The sequence below is a fragment of the Melospiza melodia genome, chromosome 1 (assembly GCF_035770615.1).
Source record: "Melospiza melodia melodia isolate bMelMel2 chromosome 1, bMelMel2.pri, whole genome shotgun sequence".
In the NCBI taxonomy this organism is placed as follows: Eukaryota; Metazoa; Chordata; class Aves; order Passeriformes; family Passerellidae; genus Melospiza; species Melospiza melodia.
Window position 1 is genome coordinate 174778456 of NC_086194.1, and position 12339 is coordinate 174790794.

At 48.8% G+C, this 12339-nt stretch overlaps 1 long non-coding RNA gene across 1 annotated transcript; it reads left to right on the plus strand.

Annotated features, from left to right (window-relative positions):
• The first annotated feature begins 7804 nt into the window (after positions 1-7804).
• Positions 7805-11644, plus strand: LOC134431085 (uncharacterized). Its single transcript, XR_010030936.1, has 7 exons — positions 7805-8029; positions 8107-8157; positions 9265-9349; positions 9445-9488; positions 9590-9755; positions 9837-11457; positions 11593-11644. It is a non-coding gene; the product is annotated as an uncharacterized LOC134431085 (long non-coding RNA).
• The last annotated feature ends 695 nt before the right edge of the window (positions 11645-12339 follow it).

The window sequence follows — 12339 nt, forward strand, 5'->3', positions numbered from 1 at the left end:
GGTGGAATTTTTGGGTTGTTTTTTTTTTCTTTTTGGGGTTTTTGGTTGGTTTTCGTTGGTTTTTGGGTTTTTTTGGTTTTTGGAGGTTTGGTTTTTTGGGGGGTTTTTGTGGGTTTTTTTGTTGTTGTTTTTGTGGGGGATTTGGTTTGGTTTTTTTTTGTTTGTGGGGTAGTTTTTCGTTTTTAGGGATGTTTTTTGGGGGGGTGTTTTTGTATTTGAGGAGTGCAACTCCCTGAAATTCCAAGCTGTGTCAAGCACAACAATTTTTTCAGCAGATTCATCATGTCACAAGAGGGATCTGCACAGAGTCAAAGATGATGTTTGAGATTGGGGCTTCAGGTGAGTTGAGGATGGTGATTAAGAGAGTGAGGGTGAGCAGGTATCCAGTTAGGAGTTATTGTGGATGGGGGGAGGTTTGAAGGCAGCAGGGTGATAAAGGGTGTTTAGTTGAGGGTCCCCCCACACAAGGCTTCTCAGAAGCCTATCAGAGGCATTCCCATGTCTTACAGCACACAGAGTCAACCGCTGCACTCACAGCAATGCCATTTAACTTTGCCTTTGTCTAACCCAGGTGCCACTCCTAATAAAGGCCACAGTCTCGGAATCAGGATGAAGCTGGAGCCTGAAGGAGCCAGGCACACTCAGGAGAGGGCAAGTAGCTGACTTGCTGGGATTTGGCCCACATAATTCTGAACTCATACATTGGTTTTGGTTTTCTTTATTGTAGCTGACTGAGAGGTCAGCTACACAGGCCATCACAGGGCCTTCTGAGGCAGACTCATTTCAGGTGCAGCGTGGATTCCCATCACCCATCATCCAAAAGATAAGTTGAGGGACACGGCCGGGAGATGGGACGATGGGAGAGTAGTGGGTTGGGAGTTCTTGGGACAGATTTAAAAATTAGCAGAGGGAAAAGCAATCTTCTCCAAGGGCCTGTTAGGACAGCTAAAGGGAGAGGCTCTACTTTTGATGGCAGCTTTCAGGTGGGCAGTGGAGAACAGCTCTTGTCTTTGTTGTGTTGTCCAGTGTACTGTGTTCCCTAGTGTGTCTTTGGGGTCCCTTTTGCCTTCTCCTCTCGAGGCCCTCACCGCAGGCATGATGTGTCGTGTATAATGTCCCCCTGTTTGTCACGTTCTGTGTCACAGGTGCCTGCACACATCGGTGCCGGAGCTGTTCTGCCCTGCAGCATGGCCTGCTGCTGTAGGACAAACCATGGAGAGTTGGAATTTGTAATGTGGGCTGTACTTGGGCTCTAGATGCTATTCCTAGATTGACATAAGAGGTTTGAAGCTTGTGAGTTATCCTGGTGGTGTTTGACATATGTTCTAACTTTCTTTCAGGTGCAGATGCATTGCATCCATGGCAGAGGGTTAAGGGTAGGAGGTGCCGGGCCTTCTTTGGAGCACGGTGAGTAGCAGACTGGTGGGGTTTTGGCCAATATGGTGCCAAGATCAGGCACTAATTTTTGTTTCTCTTTAATACAGCGGTCTGAGAGACACCAGCCCAGTGCCAGCAGCACCTTCCCAGCTGACGAGGTGGCCTTTCTTTGCGCCTGACACAGACTGGCATCTCCAGATGTCTGAGAGATAAGTAGAGGGCCATAACCCACGGAGGGGATGAAAGCAGGGTGCTGGTTTGGGAATTACTGGGAGGGGGTTTTGATTCAGCTTTGGAGGGGGGGAGGTGTTGATGAGGTGGCCCCATTAGAGCAAAGTCTCCCTTTGGATCACAGTGCTGAGGTGCTCAGGGCAGAGAAGTATCGGTGTGTCTCGTGTCACTTGTCTATTGTGTGTTGTCTGGATATCTCATGTCTCTTATCTTAGCCCTGTGAGGGGCCTGTCAGAAACCCTGGCATCCTTCTTAGCATCTGTGATGTCTGCATTCCTTGGCCTGGCACCCAGGCCATAGAACTTTTGACTCAGAAGCTCAGGCAGGCATCAGACTCACTTCTCTCTTTGGAAGCATCCAGTCAGATATCTTTTCAGGTCTTGTTCTGACCTGTATGGACAGGTGTGCCCCACCTGGATCCATTATGGTGGATTAGGACTTGTAAGAATGTGAGTGCAGGTAGAGGCTTCTGACCATAGGATTCCTGGGCATCCACCTTTGCTGTTCTTGGAATAAATCATTCAGTTTAGCATCTTCTTCCTCCAGGGTTCTCTGAGCCTCATCAGCCCACCATCTGCTTCAACTCAGTCATCTACTTTTGCATTCTCTCAGTCCTTGCAGCCATTTTCCTTGCCTAGAGGTTTCTGTTCCTGTTGTGTCCCCATTGTCTGTCACGTCCTGTCCTGTGTCACGGGTGTCTGCACACATTTGTGCCGGGGCTGCTTTGCCCTGCCGCATAGCCTGGTGTGATAGGAGAAGTCCCGGGGACTTGGAATTTGTAATGTGGGGTGTAGTTGGACTCTAGATGGGATTTGTAGATGGACACAGGATATCTGGAGCTCTTAAGTTATCCTGCAACAGTGTGACTGTTGTCCTAAATTTTTCTTCAGCTTCAGATGGATTAAATCTGTGCCATAGGGCCCCATCCTGGGTGAGGGGATTCCCCTGAGCAGGTGAGGCCCCATTTGTCTCTGCAGCAGAAGTGTATATGGGGTGACTCTGTTACAGCACTGTTCTTTGTCTTTTTTTTTTTAGGAAGTCAATCTAGATACCAGCAGTCAACGTGAGCAGTGGAGAGAAGTGGTTGTTATTGCTCAGCTCTCAAGCACAGCAATTTTTCAGCAGATTCATCATGTCACAAGAGGCATCTGCCCAGTGTGAAGGGTGATGTTTGAGATTGAGGCTTCAGGTGAGTTGTGGATTGTGACTGGGAGAGGGAGGGTGAGCAGGTATCCAGTAAGGAGTTATTGTGGATGGGGGGAGGTTTGAAGGCAGCAGGGTGATAAAGGGTGTTTAGTTGAGGACCCCCCCCACATACAAGGCTTCTTAGAAGCCTAGCAGAGGCATTCCCATGTCTTACAGCACACAGAGTCAACCACTGCACTCACAGCAATGCCATTTAACTTTGCCTTTGTCTAACCCAGGTGCCACTCCTAATAAAGGCCACAGCCTTGGAATCAGGATGAAGCTGGAGCCTGAAGAAGCCAGGCACACTCAGGAGAGGGCAAGTAGCTGACTTGCTGGGATTTGGCACACATAACTCTGAACTCATACATTGGCTTTGGTTTTCTTTATTGTAGCTGACTGTGAGGCTCACAGGCCATCACGAGGGGGGCCCTCCGAGGCAGATTCATTTCAGGTGCCACGTGGATTCCCATCACCCATCATCCAAAAGATAAGTTGGGGGCCACAGCTTGGAGATGGGAGAGCAGTGGGTTGGGAGTTCTTGGGGCAGATTTAAAAATTAGCAGAGGGAAAAGCAATCTTCTCCAAGGACCTCATGGATGGCTAAAGGGAGAGGCTCTACTTTTGATGGCAGCTTTCAGGTGGGCAGTGCAGAACAGCTCTGGCCTGTGTCGTGTTGTCCGGTGTGATGTGTTACCTAGTGTTTCTTTGGGGTCCCTTTTGCCTTTTCCCCTCGAGGCCCTCACAACAAGCATGATGTGTTGTGTTTAATGTCCCCCTGTTTGTCACGTTCTGTGTCACGGGTGTCTGCACACATCGGTGCCGGAGCTGTTCTGCCCTGCAGCATGGCCTGCTGCAATAGGACAAACCATATGGAGTTGAAATTTGTAATGTGGGCTGTGCTTGGGCTCTAGATGCTATTCCTAGATTGACAGGAGGTGTTTCCAGCATGTGAGTTATCGTGGAGGTGTTTGACATATGTTCTAACTTTCATTCGGGTGCAGATGCATTGCATCCATGGCAGAGGGTCAGGGTTAGGAGGTGCCGGGCCTTCTTTGGAGCACGGTGAGTAGCAGACTGGTGGGGTTTTGGCCGATGTAGTGCCAAGATCAGGCACTGATGTTTGCTTTTCTTTACTACAGTGGTCTGAGAGACACCAGCCCGGTGGCAGCAGGACCTTCCCAGGTGATGAGGTGGCCTTTCTTTGCACCTGACACAGACTGGCATCCCCTGATGTCTGAGAGATAAGTAGAGGGCTACGACCCACGGAGGGGATGAAAGCAGGGTGCTGGTTTGGGAATTACTGGAAGGGGATTTTGAGTCTGCTTTGGAGGTGGGGGGTGTCCATGAAGTGGCCCATTAGGCCCCATAAAAGCAAAGTCTCACTTTTGATGACAGTGCTGAGGTGCGCATGGCAGAGCAGTCCCGGTGTGTCTCGTGTCACTTGTCTATTGTGCATTATGTGTTGTTTGTTTACCTCATTTCTTTTGCCTTTGCATTTGAGAGGCCTATCAGAAACCCTGGCATCCGTCTTAGGATCTGTGATCTCTGCATTCCTTGGCCTGGCACCCAGGACCTAGATGTGATTCTGATACCTGTCTGAGCTCCCCAGTCAAAAGTTCTCTCTTTGGAAGCATCCAGACAGATGTCTTTGCAGGTCTTGTTCTGAGCTGTATGGAACAGCTGTGCCCCACCTGGATCCATTATGGCGGATTAGGACTTGAAAGAATGTGAGGGTAGGTAGAGGATTCTGACTGTAGGGTTCTCGGGCATCCATCTTTGCATTCTTGGAATAAATCATTCAGTTAGCATCTTCTTCCTCCAGGGTTCTCTGAGCCTCATCAGCTCACCGTCAGCTTCAACTCTTCTTCTTTTGCATTCTCTCAGTCCTTGCAGCCATTTTCCTTGCCTAGAGGTTTCTGTTCCTATTGTTTCCCCATTGTTTGTCACGTCCTGTCCTGTGTCACGGTGTCAGCACACATTTGTGCCGGAGCTGCTCTGCCCTGCCGCATAGCCTGGTGCAATAGGAGAGGGCCCGGCGACTTGGAATTTGTAATGTGGAGTGTAGTTGGACTCTAGATGGGATTTGTAGATGGACACAGGATATCTGGAGCTCTTAAGTTATCCTGCAACAGTGTGACTGTTGTCCTAAATTTTTCTTCAGCTTCAGATGGATTAAATCTGTGCCATAGGGCCCCATCCTGGGTGAGGGGATTCCCCTGAGCAGGTGAGGCCCCATTTGTCTCTGCAGCAGAAGTGTATATGGGGTGACTCTGTTACAGCACTGTTCTTTGCCTTTCTTTTTAGGAAGTCAATCTAGATACCAGCAGTCAATGTGAGCAGTGGAGAGAAGTGGTTGTTATCGCTCAGCTCTCAATTTCTGGTGCAGCTCTAAGTTTCCATTCTTGTTTTTGAACTTTAGGCAATCCACTCTGAGCATGCCAAGCCCCCATCACCACCTGGTCGATGCACCGGGTTTGCTGCACGTGTCAGCCCTGTGGGTGCATTACAGTGGTGGTGCATCTGGTAATGAATCCCTGAACTTTTCTATTTAAAGGTGCCATCCGGGTGGCCTTCAGCAATTGCCAAGGAGTTGCGGTGAGTCAGGGCAGCAGGGAGGAGGAGTGAGGGTCCACTCAGGTTTCACTCATGGGAAATCACCTCATCTTCTCTTAACCCAGGTACACCCTGTGACGACGGCCTCGGTCTCTGAGTGTGCCCGAAGCGTGCGGCCCGAGCAGCCGGGCATTCCTAGGAGCACAGTGAACAGCAGACTGGTGGGGTTTTGGGCAATGGGCTGCCACGATCAGGCACTGATGTTTGGTTTTCTTTAATTCAGCTGTCTGAGAGACACTAGCCCGGTGCCAGCAGGACCTTCCCAGCTGACGAGGTGGCCTTTCTTTGCGCCTGACACAGACTGGCATCTCCAGATGTCTGAGAGATAAGTAGAGGGCTAAGACCCACAGAGGGGATGAAAGCGGGGTGCTGGTTTGGGAATTACTGAGAGGGGTATTTGATTCAGCTTTGGAGGTGGGGGGTGTACATGAAGTGGCCCCTTAGGCCCCATAAAAGCAAAGTCTCACTTTTGATGACAGTGCTGAGGTGTGCAGCAGGGCAGAGCAGTCCCGGTGTGTCTTGTGTCACTTGTCTATTCTGCATTATGTGTTGTTTGTGTATCTCAAATGTTTTACCTTAGGCCTTTGAGGGGCCTGTCAGAAACCCTGGCATCCTTCTTAGCATCTGTGATCTCTGCATTCCTTGGCCTGGCACCCAGGCCATAGAACTTTTGACTCGGGAGCTCAGGCAGGCATCAGACTCTCTTCTCTCTTTGGGAGCATCCAGTCAGGTGTCCTGTCAGGTCTTCTTCTGAGCTGTATGGACAGGTGTGCCCCACCTGGATCCATTATGGTGGATTAGGACTTGTAAGAATGTGAGTGCAGGTAGAGGCTTCTGACCATAGGATTCCTGGGCATCCACCTTTGCTGTTCTTGGAACAAATCATTCAGTTTAGCATCTTCTTCCTCCAGGGTTCTCTGAGCCTCATCAGCCCACCATCTGCTTCAACTCAGTCATCTACTTTTGCATTCTCTCAGTCCTTGCAGCCATTTTCCTTGCCTAGAGGTTTCTGTTCCTGTTGTGTCCCCATTGTCTGTCACGTCCTGTCCTGTGTCACGGGTGTCTGCACACATTTGTGCCGGAGCTGCTGCTCTGCCCTGCCGCATAGCCTGGTGCGATAGGAGAAGTCTCGGAGACTTGGAATTTGTAATGTGGGGTGTAGTTGGACTCTAGATGGGATTTGTAGATGGACACAGGATATCTGGAGCTCTTAAGTTATCCTGCAGCAGTTTGACTCTTGTCCTAACTTTTTTTTTCTGATTGAGATGGATTAAATCTGTGCCATAGGGCCCCATCCTGGGTGAGGGTATCCCCCCAAGCAGGTGAGGCCCCATTTGTCTCTGCAGCAGAAGTGTATGTGGTGACCCCGTTACAGCTCTGTTCTTTGTCTTTTTTTTTAGGAAGTAACTCTGGATACCAGCAGTCAAGGTGAGCAGTGGAGAGAAGTGGTTGTTATTGCTCAGCTCTCAAGCACAACAATTATTCAACAGATTCATCATGTCAGAAGAGGCATCTGCCCAGTGTGAATGATGATGATTTAGATTGAGGCTTCAGATGAGTTGAGCTTCAGGTGAGTTGAGGTTTGTGACTAGGAGAGGGAGGATGAGCAGGTATCCAGTTAGGAGTTATTGTGGGTTGGGCGGGGTTTGAAGGTAGCAGGATGATAAAGGGTGTTTATTTGGGGACACCCCCACACAAGGCTTCTCAGAAGCCTAGCAGAGGCATTCCCATGTCTTACAGCACAGAAGGTCATCCACTGCACTCACAGCAATGCCATTTAACTTAGCCTTTCTCTAATTCTCTAACCCAGGTGCCACTCCTAATAAAGGCCACAGCCTTGGAATCAGGATGAAGCTGGAGCCTGAAGAAGCCAGGCACACTCAGGAGAGGGCAAGTAGCTGACTTGCTGGGATTTGGCCCACGTAACTCTGGACTCACACATTGGTTTTGGGTTTCTTATTGTAGCTGACCGAGAGGCTCACAGGCCATCATGGGGCCCTCCGAGGCAGACTCATTTCAGGTGCAGCGTGGATTCCCATCACCCATCATCCAAAAGATAAGCTGGGGGCCATGGCCGGGAGATGAGAGAATAGTGGGTTGGGAGTTCTTGGGGCAGATGTAAACATTAGCAGAGGGAAAAGCAATCTTCTCCAAGGGCCTGTTAGGACAGCTAAAGGGAGAGGCTCTACTTTTGATGGCAGCTTTCAGGTGGGCAGTGCAGAACAGCTCTGGCTTGTGTCGTGTTGTCCGGTGTGATGTGTGTCCTTGGGGTCCTTTTTGCCTTCTTCCCTCAAGGCCCTCACAACAAGCATGATGTGTCGTGTATATGTCCCCCTGTTTGTCATGTTCCGTGTCACGGGTGTCTGCACACATTTGTGCCGGAGCTGTTCTGCCCTGCCACATGGTCTGCTGCAATAGGAGAAGCCTGGGGAGTTGAAATTTGTAACGTGGGCTTTACTTGGGCTGTAGATGCTATTCCTAGGTTGACAGGAGGTGTTTCCAGCTTGTGAATTATTGTCGAGGTGTTTGACATACGTTCTAACTTTCTTTCAGGTCCGGATGCTTTGCATCCAGGGCAGAGGGTCAGGGTTAGGAGGTGCCGGGCCTTCTTTGGAGCACGGTGAGTAGCAGACTGGTGGGGTTTTGGCCAATGTGGTGCCAAGATCAGGCACTGATGTTTTCTTTTCTTTACTAAAGCGGTCTGAGAGACACTAGCCCGGTGGCAGCAGGACCTTCCCAGGTGACGAGGTGGCCTTTCTTTGCACCTGAGACTGGCATCCCCTGATGTCTGAGAGATAAGCAGAGGGCTGCAACCCACAGTGGGGATGAACATGGGGTGCTGGGTCAGGACTCCCTGAGGTGGGGGTCTGAGTTGGCTCTGGCAATGAGGGTAGCCAAGATGTTGCCCCTTAGGCCCCATAAAAGCAAAGTCTCACTTCTGATCACTGTGCTGAGGTGTGCAGCAGGGCAGAGCAGTCCCGGTGTGTCTCGTGTCACTTGTCTTTTGTGTATTGTGTGTTGTCTGGATATCTCATGTCTCTTATCTTAGCCCTGTGAGGGTCCTCTCAGAAACCTTTCCTAGCATCTTTGATCTCAGCGTTCCTCGCCCTGGCACCCATGCCATAGAACTTTTGACTGGGGAGCTCACACAGGCATCAGAAATGTATCTCTCTTTAGAAGCATCAAGTCAGATGTCTTGCCAGGTCTTGTTCTGAGCTGTACAGAGAGCCATGCTGCGCAATGATCCATTATAGCAGACTAGGACTTGTAAGGATGTGAGGTTAGGGAGAGGATTCTGACTGTAGGATTCTCGAGCATCCATCTTTGCAGTTTTTGGAATAAATAATTCAGTTTGCATCTTCTTTCTCCAGGGTTCTCTGAGCCTCATCAGCTCGCCATCAGCTTCAACTCTTCTTCTTTTGCATTCTCTCAGTCCTTGCAGCCATTTTCCTTGCTAAGAGATTTCTGTTCCTGTTGTGTCCCCAGTGTTTGTCACGTCTTGTCTGTCCTGTGTCACGGGTGTCTGCACACATTTGTGCCGGAGCTGCTGCTCTGCCCTGCCTCATAGCCTGGTGCGATAGGAGAAGTCCCAGGGACTTGGAATTTGTAATGTGGGGTGTAGTTAGATTCTAGATGGGATTTGTAGATGGACACAGGATACCTGGAGCCCATAAGTTATCCTGCAGCCCTTTGACTTTCATCCTAACTTTCTTTTAGTTGCAGAAGGATAAATCCAGGGCAGAGCCCCCCATCCTGGGTGAGGGGATTCCCCCGTGAAGATCAGTCACTGTTTGTCTCTTCAGAGGAAGCATAAATTGTGGCTGCTGCAGCTCTGCTCTTTGTCTTTCTTTTTAGGAAGTCAAGGCAGAGAGCAGCTGTCAAGGCTGGGTGGGCATAGGAAGTCAAGGCAGAGAGCAGCTGTCAAGGCTGAGTGGGCAAGGTGAGCATTGAGTAGGGTACCGAAGCAGTTGTTATTGCTGAGGTCTCAGTTTCTGGTGCAGCTCTAAGTATGTATTATTCTTCTTTTTATTTTAGATGGACTGCTTGCCATCTATCCTAGCCCAGCATGCCCATGCCAGGTGGGTTCAAGCTTAAGGTATCAGTGTAGCATACTTGTCAGGGTTGGGAGGTTGTGTTTTCACAATATCTCAGCATGCTTTTCAGCTTTGTTTCTTTGCAGGTGCTGTCGCTGCCCTAGGCATGCCGGGGAAGAGAGGAGGGCAGGTGACTCGGTGTTTAGGCAGGCTGATTCCTAGGTGAGCGTTATGCAGCAGCATGCTAAGTGTGTACATTTTCTTTTTGCAGGTATCTTCCGGGCGGCCTCTGGAGTCAAATCAAGACTTGAGGTGAGCTGGGGCAGGGGTGCGGAGGAGTCCTGGGGATTACTGTTTTTGAGGGCAATAGTCACCTTTTCTGTTTTGCCTTAGGTACCCTGGGGAGGCTTGTAGCCACAGCTTGGAAGCGGCAGCACCGAAGCACACACATCGAGAACATCTCAACGTCCATGTCCGACCGAGGATGGATTTTGTCCACTTGTCTTCCAAAAGCTAAGTGTCGGGGCCAGTGGTTGGGAGAAGGGGAAAAGCCTTTACTATCACAGGAGGCAATCTGATGTCAGCTTAGCGGAGAGGTCTGTAGTGGGACGGGCTCCCTGGAAGTAAAGGGAGAGGGTTTCTCCTCAGCCTCACCAGAGCCTTTGCCGGGCAGGGCAGTTCCAACCCATCTCCACATTCTCATGAACTTTGCGTCATCTGCCTTCCTCGACTTGACGTCGTCACGACTCTTTCCCCCGTGGAGCTCGCCTTCTGGTCCAGAGCTGTAGCCGCAGTCACCTGGCAGTCCGCTTCCTTCTCTAGGCTTGCTGAGCCTCTCGAGCATCCTCCTAACTGCTTTGGCCCTAACTTCCTTTAATGAGTTGCATTTCATCATCACGTGCTGTTGTCATAGGGCTTCCTTTCCCTTGGCCTCATTGGCCTCTGGCTCGTCTTGTGCTAGGACTCTCGGGTCCCTAAAGGGAAAGTGCCAAGCAGTTGCAACTTGTCTCTGTGTTCTGTCATCTGGGTCTATGTTATGGTGTCTGTGTTATGTAGTGTGTGTCCATTGTCTTCCCCGTCATAGGCCTTTGTTACATCTCGATGCTTTATCGGCTCTCTTCTGTGCCATATAGGCTGTGTTCTACTCACATTCCTTTCCGGATATCCCTTATTCCAGCATCTTTACATTTTTACTCTTTGAGACAGGAATGTCTCACAGGAACAAGATGTTCTCATCCATCTTCCTTCTCACTATCAGCTTTGGTAGTGTTTTTTTTTCCATTTTCTTGGACTTCTAGAGGGAGCATCTTACACCCTCCTCACGTGACTGCAGTAGTTCTATAGGTTCCATCTTCTCAAAGGGTACAGGGCTCAATAAGTAATCTTCCAGAGAGTTATCTTAAGTTGTGGTTTATATTGTATGTTCCTATATTGGCTTATGTTGTATGTACTTATACTGTATGTACCTATGCTGGCTTATACTGTATGTACTTACATGGCATGTACCTATGCTGGCTTATACTGTATGTACCTATGTTGGCTTATATTGCATGTACTTACATTGAATGTACTTCGGTTGGTTCATATTGTGTGTACCTGTGTTGGCTTATACTGTATGTAAGTGCATCGCCTTATATTGTCTGTACTTACACTGTATGTAAGCATGTCGCCTTATATTGTGTGTACTTACACTCTGTGCACTTGCACTGTATGCGTCAGCTTATATTGTGTGTACTTACACTGTACCACTTATGATCGGAGCTGCCCTGCCCTGGCACGTAGTCACAGTTAGGTAGAACAGGTTTAACAACTTTACTGTTCATCTGTCTTTCGTGGGATTTTGGGTAGAAAATTTATCAGTCCAGAGTGGGGACAAGTCCTAGCTGTCAGCCGCTTGTTGACCCTTCCTGTTGTCTCACAGGTCCCCGAGGCTGCTGATTTCCCCAGGATCTGCCATTTACCTCAAGGAGCGGCAGCCCGAAGATGTGTCAAAGCACCTTCTTTAGCATCTCAGGTAAGGGCCACAGTGAGCATGTAAGTGGAAGGAGTATGTGTGAGAGCACGTGGCTGTGTCTGTCTGCTCGTCTCTGCGTGTGTGGATTTGCTGCTGACTGGATTTAACCTTGTGTATATGACTTTTGCTTTTCAGGTTTTGCAACTCATTGTTAAATTGAGAATAAAAAATCCCCAGCTGCCTTCCACCCTGTCTGTTTTTTTTTTTTTTGGTCCCGGCCAAGTAAAAACCCAGAAAAATACCCCAAGATAGGCTAGAAAAGACCCAAAAAACCAAGAAAAAAAAACCAACATGGGCGAGAATACCCAGAAAAAACCCCCAAGATGGGCAAGAAAAAACGCAGAAAACACCCACAGAAAACCAAGAAAAAAACCCCAAGATGGGCAAGAAGAATCCCAGAAAAAAAATGCAAGATGGACCAGAAAAAAACCAGGAAAGACCAGGAAAAAAAAAAAAACAGGGAAAAAAAATGGAAAAAAATCCCAAGATGGGCAAGGAAAAACCCAGAAAAAATCAAGAAAAAAACCCCCAGATGGGCAGGGAAAAAACCCCCCCAAAAAAACCCCAAGATAGGCAAGGAGAAGATCCACAAAAAACCCAGAAAAATCATAGAAAAAACCCCCAAGATGGGCAAGAAAAAGCCCAGAAAACACCCACAGAAAACCAAGGAAAAAACCCCAAGATGGACGAGAAAAATCTCAGAAAAAAAACCAAGATGGACCAGAAAAAAAACCTGAGAAAGCCAAGAAAAAAAAAAACAGGAAAAAGAAACGGAAAAAAAGCCAAGGATGGGCAAGAACAATCCAGAAAACAACTCAGAAAAAGCCCCCAAAGATGGGCAAAAAAAACCCAGAAAAAAAAAACCAAGATGGGCAAGAATAA